Source organism: Euprymna scolopes, chromosome 3 (genome assembly GCF_053919585.1).
Source record: "Euprymna scolopes isolate OS-2025 chromosome 3, ASM5391958v1, whole genome shotgun sequence".
Taxonomy (NCBI): Eukaryota; Metazoa; Mollusca; class Cephalopoda; order Sepiida; family Sepiolidae; genus Euprymna; species Euprymna scolopes.
In genome coordinates, this window is record NC_136484.1 from 12705737 (window position 1) to 12721904 (window position 16168).

At 32.0% G+C, this 16168-nt stretch overlaps 1 non-coding gene across 1 annotated transcript; it reads right to left on the reverse strand.

Moving 5' to 3' along the window:
• Positions 1-3230: 3230 nt before the first annotated feature.
• On the reverse strand, positions 3231-3302 carry Trnah-gug (transfer RNA histidin (anticodon GUG)). The gene has a single exon. It is a non-coding gene; the product is annotated as a tRNA-His (tRNA).
• Between the last annotated feature and the right edge of the window lie 12866 nt (positions 3303-16168).

Genomic DNA, 16168 nt, shown 5'->3' on the forward strand with positions numbered 1-16168 from the left:
AATGAGTGACGTGGAGTCGGCGTCCAAAGTGGGAGCCGACTTTGGCGCCAAAAAGAAGTGGCGCCAAAGGCGGCAAGAGGGGAGATAGAACTGAGAGAGGGAGTGGGAAGTTAGTGGAGGGAAGAGAGAAAGTGTTTCCGACCCTCCCTCGCGGGAAGGTCGTAAATTATCAGCTCGGATCCCCCCGTGAGGGGGGAGAGCAGAGAAAGACAGACCAAGTGGGGGTGCGGACAGAACGCTACCCAACAAGCTCGCCGGCCACGAGAATGTGTCGCCAGAACAACACTGCCTATCGCTGTGTATGTATCAGAGAACAGATACTACACTTTGATCTTGTCCCGGATTGCCGAGAACTCATTTAACTTAGGAGATTATACCATTGTTCTCTAATTGTATCAATTATTTACTGTGCAAAATGGTTTAGTTTTCTTGTGTGGTTAACTTGCATATTGCAATTTTTGGCAATCCTCATCGATAAGTTTTCATTTTCTTTTATTTTCGTTTGAAATAATAATGCAATTAGGTATCTCATATATTTTTGTATTCTACATTTTTTTACTGAGTTCTTGATAGCCGATGATTACATCTATGAGGTTTTGTCTGATAAGAGATTATAAAATAAATGATTAGCAGATTTTATCCATTTTATTAGTGGAACAGTTCTTAAGAAAATACAAAATAAGTTTCCGTGAAGAATTATTAAATCTTTTCTCTCTTACAGGTTCATCAGAGTGGTGGTTAATGCGTAGAAATAAGACACTCACAGTATTTAACTGCAATGCCTCAGGGGTTCATCATTGGCCGAACTCTCTTCTTGATTTTCATCAATGATCTCCCAAATCATACACTAAGATAATTCGTAGATATTTATGCTGGCGACACTACCGTCTATGGCAACACATTAAAGGTCTTAAATGACCAAGTTCCCTCTGATTCTCTCTCCCTTAGTCTTGAGCATGTGGTACAATGGAGAAAGAGGTGACTGGTTAATTTTAAGACATTTAAAACCAAACTTCTATCTGTACATCATTAACACCCTTATCCCCGTTTGGCATCAGTTGAAATGAATAGGTTCTGTCTTGGGGTGGGGGGAGGCTTCATGCTTTGATAAGCCTTTGAGTCTGATATTTACTCCTGATCTTAAATGGAACGGGTACATCTATAGGTGTGTCAGAATCATCGTGTAAAATATTGAATAATTCGACACCTGGTCTTTCCAAGCTTATAACTACTCGAAAAATGTAATTCAAACCCTAATTATTTTTCAATTAAAGGAGCAAGGACAGGGGTTTTATTTAAAAACAAAAACAACAAAAAATCAACGAGATTAAAAAACAAAGATTTTAAACTTTGGACTTTACAGGTAAATTTCTAAAAACTATTCTTTATTTTTGTTTTAAATTTGAATATATTATTTATTGATCTTTTATCTCCAATTTGTGATATATAAAACTTTGGTGCATAAATTAATTATTTACTTTTTAATAAACATTTCAAAATAGGGGGGTGTAAATTTAAAAAAAAAACAATTGTCTAAAATATTATAATCGGTTTATGGAAAAAAATCATAAAAATTCACATTGACCCTAAAAATATCGTAAAAATAGAATCAATAGAAAAACTTTGAAATATTTTTTAAGTTTAAAAATTGAAAAATACAACTCGTAAAATTCAATTAATTTCATTACTGTTTAAAAAAAATATTTCTATTGCATTTTATACAACTTTAATAGTTTATTTTGGAAGTATAACCCATAAAGAAAATAAACAACCCACTTTAAAAAAGAAATGGCGAGTTTTTTTTTTATATTTTATTCGCAGTTTCCTGTTAGGGGTATCAAAAATTCCTATAAAACTTCTGATACACCTAATACATCTATCAGTTGCCAAGGTCGCTGAGTTCCTTCTATCGCTCCAGTAGATATCTAGACATTAATTAGGCACGCTCGTTCCAATTGGCAATATATATGTACATATATAAATAAATAATAACGACGATATGCCTTTGTTTTTTTATAAAGTGAGGGCGTGTGTGTTTATTTCGTGTGCATTTAATAAGAAACGTGTATAATAGAAATTATAATGACGGGGTAACTGTCTTATGTCTCCTATAATCAGCTGAACAATAGCCGATCATTAGGCACTAATCACAATGCCTACCGCACCTTATGTTACTGCAGGTTTAAACTTCTTGGCCATTACTCTTCCTACCATGATGTACTCTCCCGTCGATTTTAACGCATGAGTTTCTGCCACAAAAACTAAGTTGCTCACAAGTCCAAACAGATTAATTCTATATAGTGCTGAAGACTTTTGGTATTCCTGCTTATCTTTGTCAAGGAGAGGTCAAAGTATACAGTATACCGCACGGTTTTACATAAGAGTTTCCTTCTCCTTAATGAAGACTGGGAGTGTTGCACACCCCCCCAGATACCAACATGGAATTTTGTACGACTCTGCGCAAGATATACAGTGTCTTGCCTTCCCAAATGGACCTCCATCTAGTACTGGCCAGGCTAAACGTTGTTTAACACGCACACATGTATATATATATATATATATATATATATATATATATATATATATATATATATATATATATATATATATATGTGGGGGGGAGTGCGGGTATATGTGTGTATATTTATATATATATATATATAATTTAATGCATATATATAATTATATATATATATTTAAATATATATATATATATATTAATTTATATATATATATTAATATATATATTTTAATATATATATATATATTAATATATATTTTAATATATATTTTTAATATATATATATATATATTGATTAATATTTATATATTATTATATATTTAAATGTATATTTATATATATATATATATTTAATACATATATATTTTAATATATATATTAATATATATATATTTAAATACATATGCTATTATATATATATATATATATTAATATATATATATAAATACATATGTTATTATATATATATATTAATATATATATATATATATATATATATATAGATAGATAGATGTATATATATTATTATTATTATTAGTCTTAAGGTCGATTGGCACCTTCATGCCTATAAACTCTCCGCAACAAAATGCCATTCGCAAATGTGTCGCTGTGTAGTGCAAAATAAATAAATACATAGGACAGAGAAATCGTTCAAATGTTCAAAATTTCATAGGAAACTAAAAATATTTTTTAAAAAATAGTATCAACCTGCCGTGACCAGGATTCGAACCTGGGTTACCACGGCCACAACGTGGGGTCCTAACCACTAGACGATCACGGCTAATAGTTGATACACGCTTTTCGATGCTTAACAAACCGTATTAAAATGTGGGCGATCTTGCCTGACTGCTGATGTTTGAATAAGGAATGAGATGAAAAACTGACTGCCATTTACTGCTTCTCACGCAATATATTTTTCTATGTACTAAAAAATGTTTGCAATGTAAAATACACGTATGTTTTCTTTCTTAATCTTGTTCACCTTAAACTAGCTATATCGCTACTTAGACGTAAGGGGCTATTACGTGTTACTCGGTTTAGGAGAGATCGGCGAGATGTCCGTTTACATTAAACTAGCGAAGAGGCGGGGACGTTGCCCGGGGGTAAAATACGCTTAAATATGATATTTTAATTTGTCCAGATTTCGTATATATTATTATAGCGGTGATGACAAAAGTAAAAATAAAAACGTAATCAAGTTCTATAAGCTGAAATCAAAACCGAAACTTTTGCATTCGGAGCTTGTGACGTCACCACTGTACTGTACTAACGTGAAACGCATATAAACTGATTAAAAATAAAAAATGAAAAATAATCTAAGACGAATAAACAAAACTTTTTACTAGTTTTTCAAATTTGACCCATTTCTTATCTCTTAAAAGACAATTTTAACCGTTTAAAGACCCATAAAGAACGATTCGTGAGGCTCTGCTACTTTTAGTTTCGGTTGAAATACAGTGTGATAATATTAAACTCTTACATCACTTAAATCTCTACTATATAAAATTCACTTTTGTGTGTGTGAGTTCCTTCCTTATACGTTCTCAAACAGCTGAGTTTCTGCTTTGCAAATTTACGATAATAATAATAGCTGGCAGTAGTGTTCTTAGATATGTTTTGTCTGGGAATTCATCTGAAAGTATCGAAAATTGAAAAAATCCGATCCTAGTAGTAGTTTTTTTCTCATAAATATAAAAGAGGAATGTTTGCTCAACTGGTCTGAACAAACAGCAAGAGGAGGCTTTATTAACAATATTTCTGGTAATTCATAAAGTAAATTTCACATTGTATAAGGATTATTTTATACTGGAGATATTCATAATCGTACTCTGTTTCTAGCAGAGGGGAGATATAACATATGAGAAATATTTGGAATCAAGTCTCCACTTGCTATTATTTCAGATCATTTAGTAGCAAATTTTAGACTCCTCTCCATCAAGGCCAAATATTTAACATACAGACTCACTCACACACACACACACACACACACACACACACACACACACACACACACACACACACACACACACACACACACACATATATATATATATATTTATGTATATATATGTATGTATATATATGTATGCATGTATGTATATATATGTATGTATATATATATGTATGTATGTATATATATGTATGCATGTATGTATATATATATATATGTATGCATGTATGTATATATATATGTATGTATATATGTATATATATATATATATATATATATATATATATATATATATATATAAACCCTGTGTATCGGTTTATTGCATGTTAATATTTTTAATTTGGAAATTACTATGAAACACAGAGAAGTGAAATTTTGTACATTGGAAAAGCATAAGCACTTGCCTTAGTTCCCTGCTCTTTGTAAAATTCGAACAAATATTTTTAAAATCATTCTAACTTTTCTATATTCTGGTAATTTTTAATTAAATATATATTTCCTTAAACAGAATAATGTGAAATTCGTTCTTGTTTTTGGTTAATAGTGTTACTGGATATGTTCTTTATTCCATAGAAATAGAAATATAAAGTAAGAATAGTGTTTTACTACCGAAACTATACATTGTTAGAAACTTGCAATAAAGTGATACACACTTTAAATTACCAGACCATGGAAGCATTAGCCTTACTTTCAAAATATTTGTTCAAATTCCACGAACATCTTGGGAATAAGGCACCTTCTTTTGTTTTTCTACTTCACCAAATTTCAATTTCACGCCTCTGTGTTTCATAGTAATTTCAAAAATTATACACACACACACATATATATATATATATATATACATATATGTATACATATATATATACATATATATATACATATATATATATATATATATATATATATATATATATATATATGCATGCATATAAACATATGTAAAAATAATTTTTACAGGGGAATTTGTATATGTTACACCGGCAAGGGGGATACTAACAAGCTTAGCAAGTGATTTAATCTGAACGAAAAAAAACAGTTTTATTATAATCTAGATATATAGCTTAGTGGTAGAACATTCAACGACAGCTTGAATGATCACCTCTTCAAGCCCCGGTTTATATCTCCCTATTTTACTGAATTTTTCCGTATTAATAAGTTCAGTTTACGATAACAGAAAAACTACTATTCAAAATCGCCGTAAATATTGGTTAGTTTTCATATTTTAAAACTAAACATTAATCAGTAGTGTCTTTTCCAAGGCATTCACCGTCAAGCCCATACTATTGTAAAAAAAACATAGACTCTAATAATAATAAATAATAATAAATAATAATAAATAAGGAATGTGAGAGACGGTTTTTTTCTGATTGCCTGTTAGTTATCATAGCAAATGTATCAACATTGACGTTTTAGAGATGATTTCTTCTGATTACCATAGGCAATTTTTCCTCGTCGACACCTTCATAAGTCATAGCGGAAACATCGCACGCACGCCATCTTCTTTGGCTTATATATAGAGAGATAAGAAAAATGGTTCTCATTGCTGTGATAGAGTTGATATTTCCTCGCTGACGACGTCGGCAGTTTAAGAAAATATTGTTTCAAAACAAAGCCTAGAAAAATCATGGATTACATAGAAAAAAGCGAGTATGAAAAGTACTATGGCTAAGATTAAACTTAGAAGAGTAAACGAGCTAGTTGTTAAGACTGAAATTAAAAAAAAAAAACAAGATATTCAAATAAAATATATAATAAATTTATAACTCACATTTATGGCAGCATTAAGAATTAAAAAAAATCAATTTAACATTGTATATAAGTTCTTGATTCTGCAATATGAATTTATTATAGTTTTACTAGAATATATTGTCTCTTTTTGTGTTCCGGTTTTAACAACTTGCCCTTTTACTTTTCTAGGTTTAATGTTAACTATATTACGTTTCATATCGTATTTCTATACAGTAAGAAAATGTTTCATTTCTGACTCTGGCTGTCAAAATTTATTGAGTAGTTAGGGCGTGTCTCCCGCCAGCAGAACTCACACAGATGAGTCTATACTATTATACAAAGCGTTCGGCATTGACGTCAATTACTTTAAAATGGGGCATGAGTTTTATTGCCGAAAGTCAGTGTTATAATACGCTACCGTTATATATGTATATGCGAAATTTACCGATGGAAAATGGGTATCGTTTTAAGACTTGAATTTGCTCTCCTATTCTAAGATAACTTTACAGAAGTCATGTGTTTTATTGTAGAAACTATTACACGTCAGTGTTAGCCGTTGTTGGCTAGAGCATAGCCCCTCCCCCTACGTTGTAGATGTGGTAACCCACTTCGAATCCCAGTCTAGGCATTGTCATGTTGTACACTCTTCATATAAACTCATTTAATGTATATATTTTATAACATTGGTTTTTACTTTATACTCACTACGTTTCCCCAACATGTGTATGGATAGAATATTGCCATCGAACATGTTTATTATACTGAGATTTATATTTGCTCTCGTGTTTTGCAATTACTGAACAGGTGTCATAAGTTTTATTGCATAAACAGTTGGACGCCAGGGTTGGCCATGATCGTTCAGACTTAGGATCTTACGTTGTGGCCGTGATAACCCAGAGTCCAATCCTGGTTACTGACTTGACATTTTGTACAATTTTCATCCTAAATCATCTAATGAATTAAATCATTTTTTAACCTTGATTTTTTTACTGTATACTTATACGTTTCATGAAAAGTGTATGAATGAAATTGTACCATAGAAAATATGTATAGTATAACTAGTAGGTCGCCTGGTACTGCCCGGTCGTAATATACGTTTTAATATGATATTTTGATTAATACGGCCTTTCTATTTATTATTATATTATATTTGATTCAATTTAACAAGTTAACAAATTCACCAAATTTCCATTACTAACAATTACTATATTGTTCTATTTCTACTGTACGCTCTTTAACCATTATCCTCCGAGTGGCCTCAAGGCCTTGATAAGTGGTGATGCCCATGTAAAAAAACATATACAGTTATGATACAAAATGTAAAATAAAAAAAAAATGAATCGTGCGCAACCACGCAGAATCCAAACCCAAACGTCAAGATTGCGAGTTACTTTGTATTTTGACATTAATGGCATAACAAAGACCACATATTTGTTGCAAGGCTAAAATTTAAAACATGTTTCAATAGTTATTACGTTAGCCATGAATATTCGTAATGCCATCATTAGACTGTCACCTAGCAAATTCGTTTTTTTTTTCACAAGTTTGTGCCGATTTTCCCGGCTAAAACCCAAATATACAGTTTCGCATGGGCTAGAATATGAAATTTCATGTCTGTAGACCATTTGATAGAGGAGTTTGCTAGGAAAAAATTAAAACAAATATATATATACGCATACATAAATATATATACATATACATACGCATATATAAATATATATATATATATTTATATATATATATAAGACAACGTTTCTGTTTACTATAACCTTTTTTATGCAAATATTCCGTAGTATAAATCAAGTAAAATAAATGCATGAATATAATTACACGTAATAGTTAGCTAAACATTATCATCCCATAAGAAGGGCTGTGAAAGAACGATTAGGCTGATTGAAGATGTTATTGCAAATACTAATGATCGGACTGCAAAACAAAATACGATCTGGAATATTTGGATTTGTGGAAGATAAGGGAACAACAAAAGCACAGTGGAGAAACATTAATAAGAAGAGGAGTCCACCAAAAGTGTGTTTTGTTACCAGATTAATTGAACCTCTATAGGAAAACATACTGAGAGACATTGAGGACATACTGGGTATAATTTTGGATGATCACAACACCCACCATCTTTGAAATAACTAGCCTTAATTTGAACCATTTTTGTCATGCAGACGATACTGTATTAATAGCAGAATCCGAACACACCAACCAACACATGCTGAATACTGTGGTGGAAGCAAGTGAAATTAAAAGACTTGCTTTAAACATTTTAAAATCGGTTAGCATGACAGTATCAAAGGTTACCTGTGCTCCAACATGACAGCTATAATGTCGCAATGTACCAGTTAACAAGTTGATAAATTCAAATATTAGGGATATTGGGTCACATCTGATGGTAAGTGCACCACTGTAATACAAACTTGCATAGCCGCAGCATAAATCACGTTCAAGAGATTATCAGTGAACGACTGAGAGCAACATACGCTTACAGTGTGAATACCTAGGTAAAATAAAAAAAATGATGAACAACAATGAACTCATAATTGCTTCCAAAGAAATGTACAAAGTGCCATAGCCGCCAATGAATGTTCCAAGCAAAACACCATATGAGCATGATGGGTTTACAAAGGAAATATGTCTTATTGCAAAAGTAGTTGGACGTCAGCGATAGCTGTGATCGTTTGGACGTAAATACTCTCACTTTATTAGCGTGGTAACATTTTCTTTTTACAGTTTCATCTGAAAACATTCGATAAGTTCATTTATTTTATACCCTTGATTTTTATACTTCATACTTACAGGTACTCTACCCTAAGATGCGTCTGTATGAAATTGTGCTATAGATTTTGTTTATAGTCATAAGATTTGAACTTGCTCTCTTACTTTGCAATAATTTACAGCAGTCATATGTATTGTTGCAGAAACAGGTGGGCGCCAGTGGTAGCCGTGATATAACAATTGTATTGATAAAATTGTGCCGTAAATTATATTTATAGTCATAAGACTGAGATTTGCAACCTTATTTCGCTATTACTTAACAGGAGTCACGTGTCTTATTGCAGAAACGGATCGACATTAGTGTTAGGCGTGATCGGCTAGAGGTTAGAACCCGACGTTCTGGCCGTGATAAACAAGGTGTGCATCCTCTTCTCGGCATTGACATTGCGTGCACTTTTTCTCTTAAAATATTCAATGATGTAATGTATTTTATAACATATAGTTTGTTTACTTTATAGTTACTGATACGCTTCCCTAACATGCGTATGGACATAATTATGCCATATAAACTCATTTGCGACATAGGCATTGAATTTGCTATTATATTTTGCAATTACATTACAGAATTCATTTGTCTTATTAGTGGGGCAGATAGACATTATTGCTAGCCGTGATCGTCTAGAGGTTAAGACTCCTTAGCTATGGTTTTGGTAACCCGCGTTCGAACCTTGGTCACGGCATTGCCATTTTATATATTTTTTATCTTACAACTTTCAATTAATTCATTTACATTATAATATTTAGTTCAATACTTCATACCTAATGTTACCCTACTCGAACATATGTATGGATTAAGCTGTATCAGACATAATGTTTATATTCATGGTACTTGAATTAGCTCCTTTATTTTGCACTTATTTTGCAGGAGTCTTGCTTCTAATTGCAGAAAAAGTTAGACGTCAGTGTTAACCGTCATCGTCTTGACGTTAGAACTTCGCCTTCCGGCCCAGTGACCCAGTTTCTAGTTCTGGTCACGGGATTGGCATTTCATAAATTTTAATTCTAAAACAGTCAATGAATTAATTTATTTTATAACATGTTTTTTTGTCTTTTACACAAACTGCGACGCTACGTATACATTTTTTAATTTTCTTCATTTGAAGATTGTAACACTGGGAAGGGGGCAGCCAAAGCAGCTGCCAACATTGCCCTGCATTTTATTGAAACCAACCGAGAGCTCTTTTTAGTATCGTCGTTTTCCATTAAGTGCAATTGTCTGGATATATTTTGCACTTGGTTCACCAGGAATATTAGTTAAGTAGAACTTCAGGTTCTTCTTCATAAGCTCTATGGGAGCTAAAATAATTGGTATGATTGATATCTCTCTAAGATTCCAGTTTCTTTTTATCATACACGAGACCTTGATATTTGGTATGTTTCTCCCTTTTAGCTCTGTTCGGACCGCCATAATATGGAACACCCACTTCAACCAAGGTTGCAACTCTCTCTGAATTCAATATAACTGTGTCAGGTTTATCAGCAGCATTTTCAAAGTAGGTGGCTGTAGGGATTACATGGTCGTAGTGTATGGTATATGTCATTTCCAACTGTTATCTCAGGTTGATGCTCCGAGGATTTACTACTACATTTGATGTTTAATTTTTTACAGATGGTTTAATGGATCTACTTACACACTCCATCATGTCTCGTTGTGTAGTAGCCATCCCCTAAAAGAAGATTGCAACTTGATATTAGATAACTCACACTTTCATATTCTGTGTGGCAGAATCTACATTTGTTGTCATTAGTTAGACCTGTCATTTATTGAATGCATTAGTCGTCAATCCCTGGTCTTGAGAAGCCATTAAAATCCCTTCCTGGCCATAATTGGGCCAGTCCAATGAACCTTCTTTGTCTATGTATTCCTGGGAGAGTGCCCCCCCAATACTTTGCACACTGATGTTGGCCCCACACTTTAAGGTTTCGTCTTTTGGAAGGTCTCGGTATATTTCTACCGACTGTGTCTTGCTTTTTCTGTGGCAGGCTTGTTTAGTGTTTCAGCCTCATCTATGAGACCTCATCTATGAGACCTCATCTATGAAACAAATTGCTTGGTCAGGTGGGTGACTGATGTTGTTCTGTTGGCTTTTGTCTCTTGATGTTTATATATTATTGAGAGAGTGTGCTTCTTAGAGTTTCTCAGATACTGGTCTGTGCTCACTATTGTTGCCTTATGTTGGCGTTTGATCTCTGAGAGCCCTAGTTTTCCTTCTCCATTGGGCTAATACAGTCTTGTTAGACACTTATTTCTATATATGATTTTATGAAGCGTTAGTAGCTTCCGTGTTTTGATATCTAGCCGGTTGATGTATTTTTTTAGCCAGTTAATGATGCCAAAATTATATGTTATTACTGGCATTGCAAGCTGGTTGATTGGTTTATTTTTTTAAGCTGTGTTTTACAGATCTTCCTCACGGCGTACATACTCTTTGCCTTTCTTCTCCCTCATCTTGGCATGCTGTATATTGTCATTTTCTTGAATGTCAACGTAATTATAAGGCTCGTGTTCTTTTAGATCCCTGATGTCAATATCTTCATTAAGCTGAATATTTTCTGCGTGCGTCTTCTTCCAATCTTTGAGAGTACACTTGGCACATGTATCCAAGCCAAACTTCATTCTGATGTCATTGGCGAAAGTGTGATCTACCTGGCGCAAATCCGTGTCAGAGCTGGCATACAGCAGAAGCTGGTGTAGATCCATGTATATTGATTAAATTGTGTCATGGGTAGTGTGTATAGTCACAGGTCTTCAATTTCTATACTTATTTTGTAATTACTCACAAGAATTATTGCAGTAAGTGTTAGACGTCTGTTTTAACCGTGGTTTCTAGAGGTTAGGACAACCCGTTTTTACCGTGGTAACCCAGCCTCGAATCCTGGTCAATGCAGTGACATTCTGATCACTTTTCATCTTAAAACTTTCAATGAATTCATTTATTTTATAACCTTACTTTTTCGCACGTTATACTGATATGCTTCTTTAATATATGTATGGGTGAACATGTGCCATAGAAAATTTTTCGATTCGAAATTATTCAATTATATTTAATTGTTTTACAGGAATAATGGGTTTTATTGCGGCAGCATTCAGACATTAATGTTAGGTGTGATCGGATAGAGGATACTGATCACGTTATGATAGTTGTAATCTCGTTTCGTATCTTAGTTTTGGCTTTACTATTTATACACTGTTAATGTAAAATCTATATAAATGAAACAGTAAATTTATAGTTGTAAATATCTAACAAGTAACTCTTTAACTACTGGTTACATAACACTAAAATTAACAGAAAGTAGTAAATATACACCAAGGATATTTTATAACGAATAAAACCTTTGTTTCGATTTAGGAATGACGCGTAAATGCATAAATCGGCAGGTTGTAATGCGAAATATTCATTTCAAGTTTCTCAAATATTTTTATATAAAATTCTAAATTTCTAAATTCTGCAAGGGTTAGTTATTTTCCTCTCGATAAAACCACCAGTAGAGAATCCGGTTTGAACGCTCAATGTTGGATTTTGATTCCAGCTGATCGAACCAAGTAATTTTATTTAAAAACTTTTTCCATGAGATATTTATGAAAATCTGCATGAGATTAACTATATTTAAACTCATTTTACGGCAAGTGACATAAAATATTTATTTACAGGCTTGGAGAGTAAAACTTGTATTTTTACAGTTTACATATTTTTGCATGTTATTAAGACCATAAATACTTTTTGCAATTATTTTTTGTCGGAAATGTCACGCGAACGAAGACAATATTCATTGAAAAAATTTAATATTTTTCTTAAGAAAAGCTTCCACGAAAAGAGGAAATTCTAGGTGCAGTTTAGATAGAAAAGCTTACTTGGCGAATGTCAGTTTCCTGCGTTTAATTGCGACTGTTATTCTAAATAATAGTTAAATATTGCTCAAGATTCTGAAATCTGAAATTTTATAGTTTAGCCTTACTTTAATGATGTAATTTTTAAGAAAAAATTAAATTATTACTCCTGTTCCATTCAGATAATTTCCTTTTTTCTAAATAATACCTCATAATAAATAACTTTTCTATTAATAATTTATCCTTTTCTTTTGTGTCAAAGAATAAGACGAATACATTCTTATATATTTTTTATTCATTCATCATTATAAACACATTAATTTCAACCCAGAATTGTAAAGCTTTTGTATGTATGTCTTTCATTTTGTAAAAAAAATTTTCGAATATATTTATTGAATTTAAATATTTTAAAGAAAATAATGATAACGCAAAATAAAGGTTAATTTTAATACAGAATAAAAATTTTTCGCAACTTATAAAATATAAATAACCATTAGAATGTAAGCAGACAAATATTCATTTCAATAACATTTTTCCAAAACAAATGGGATCTCTAACTAAAATATAAAATTTGCAGTATATTTACATTAACTATAACTCACCAATCACATTTGAATTGTTGACTTTTAACACACAACTAGATGTGGGGCTGATTAGTAGTTTACAAAAAACAGTTGTTATCCAACGTAAAAACTAATGTAATCCCTGGCAGCTATATTTTCACATCAGGGCAATTATTACTGCGCATGCGTAATGGTTTTGGGAGAAACAACCTAAATCTTCTCATGTTCAGAACGTCTTTCGTAATAAACAGACCCAACATAATATGCTAAGAACGACTTTCAGAAAATCCAAACCCAACTTTACCATGTTAAGAACGATTTTCTGAATAAATACTCCATTTTTCCATTTTTGACACGTGAAAAAAAGTGATTTTTCGCCTGCTCAGTGGCTTCAATTAAACGTATGCGAATTACTTACTATTCTGTTGTGAAAACAACAACAAAAACATGCATTAACCATCATCTGACCAAAATCCACCAAACATCGTCAAATTATCGCATATTTATAATTAAAAAAACGTTACGAAATTTTATTCAAACGAAATCCAATAAAATTTGAATTTGCCTAAAAGAAAAAAATAAATTAATCCACTCCACCTCAGTAGAAGTGTCAAACAGAAGTTTCCAAGTCAACAACATTATAAATATGATTCTGTTTTTATATCGTATTTCGAAATCAGCATACACCCGCACTTTATATTATTACTATTTCATTCTGATATTACTTCACGTTAGCCTTAGAATGGTAAAAAGAGAGATAGATATATACAAATGTTATAATCTGCAATAAGTAATTTATCTATAACAAAAATGCTGCTGCCCTTTCGAACACAAAATTGGTCCTAATTGTTTTCCTTTCATTAAAAATTTAATATAAATGTTAAATCCACCGACATTCAAAATGGTCTGAGACGTAAAAAAACAACAAAAATGCACTTTTATCCTAATTAAACTAAATTTTAGAAGAATATTACAAACAGGAAATATTATTAATTTTTATTTTCCGATTTAATTTTATTTCTATATTGTATGCTATGTACTTGCTTAAAACTGGTTGTTTCCAGATGTGAGTCTCATGAGTCAGAGAGAAAACGAGTAACTATCTTGCTAGCATTCATTACTTTTGAAAAAAATAGTTTGTATGTTTTAGAAGTAGTATCAGAAATTTAATCGAAACCTATTCTTTAAATTAAATACAAATAAAAAAACTACCCTCTGACTCTTGAAAGGAACGTAATTGGCCCTTAAGCTTCCATTTATTACTACTCTGAAATAGATAGAAATCTTGCCACCCCAAAGTCATTCAATTTGGAGATACTAGTCTGCTAGGTATCCACTTCCTGGGCCGCTCGAATGGACACACAAGATAAGTGCACATATCTATTCCGTGTTGTAATCAAATCGCACCATTACTTTGCTTTGAATTTCTTACATAACCAGGTATTTATCAATATTTATTCACCTATATTTTAACAAATATTAATTACTAAAATAGACTAGTTTTCTTACCATACTTAACACATACACGTGATTTTCATAATGATAAGGGAAAATCTATATAAATAAAGAAGTAGCAGTCGCGTGTTTGTGTAAAACTCCCAACGGACAGAAAAATAAAGAAATATATACATATATTTATGCTATTTCTTGCAAAGGAGATCGGTGTGTACACCTCTATTTGTCGAGAAATATAGACATCTATTACGCATTCAATTTTATGCATGATTTCTATATATAGAATTTAAAAACGAGATCTGCAATTAATAAGTGACTCCATTTGCATATTACATTGAAAAAATCTATTTTAATAATTTGCTCGAACTTATTAACTATTTCCTGCAATAGAATCGTTTTAATTGTACTATTTTAAGATAATATTTAATATTCATTTAGTTAGCTATTTTTAATTCAATTTATATTTAATTTAATTTATTTTTAATTAGTGATAAAACAATTACATTTAAACCGGAACTCTCATATTAAAATGTAAGTTATTTCCCTTTAAGCTTACATTTTCAAGGGGAATAACCAGTATTGCCAATAAAGCGGTTTTCCCGCTAGATCTGGAGATTTCGTTTTGAATCTAGCGGGGACAATTTTGATTTAGCGGCTAGCGGGGTATTCTTTTCTAGAAAATCTTGAGATATTTGATACCCGCACACATGCAATTTTAGAGGGGACACGTGTTTGAGGTTCGTCAGAGCATTCACCTTTATAATAACTCATGAGGTAGAGGGGTGTACAGGTAGTCTGGCCGGAAGTTACTAATTTGTAAGAGGGGCTATTAATTTTTAGGACCACGGTTGCAATGCAGGAATCTCTTGAAGTTGAAAGTAGAGGAGTATCCGTGGGACCGTTAAAGGTAAATGTAACGAGATAGCCGATTTACAGAAAGGTGTCACCAGATCACATCCTCACATACATGAAACAAAAAGATAGAAATATCTCCGGAAAACAAGAAAATGAAGGCACTTGATAAAGAACTCAAAATCACTATATTAATACGAAATAGTAAAATGTATTTACCTGTTAGTAATATTAATGTAAATCATTCCAATATATGTGGTTTCTTGTAATGAGTGTTCATTAGGCAGGACTAGCTAAATGGGGATTTTATAAGAATGGCATGGAGTCTAAAATTACTGAGTTTTATGAACAGAGTCCCAAACGTGGCTTGAAATAAGTACGATTATTTTTTGAGTGAAAAACACCCACTAAAGCGTGTGTGGGCGTATTCATCACACCAGAAAACATTAATTCAAAATACCGTTGTTTAAAAGAAGAATTCATTTCTC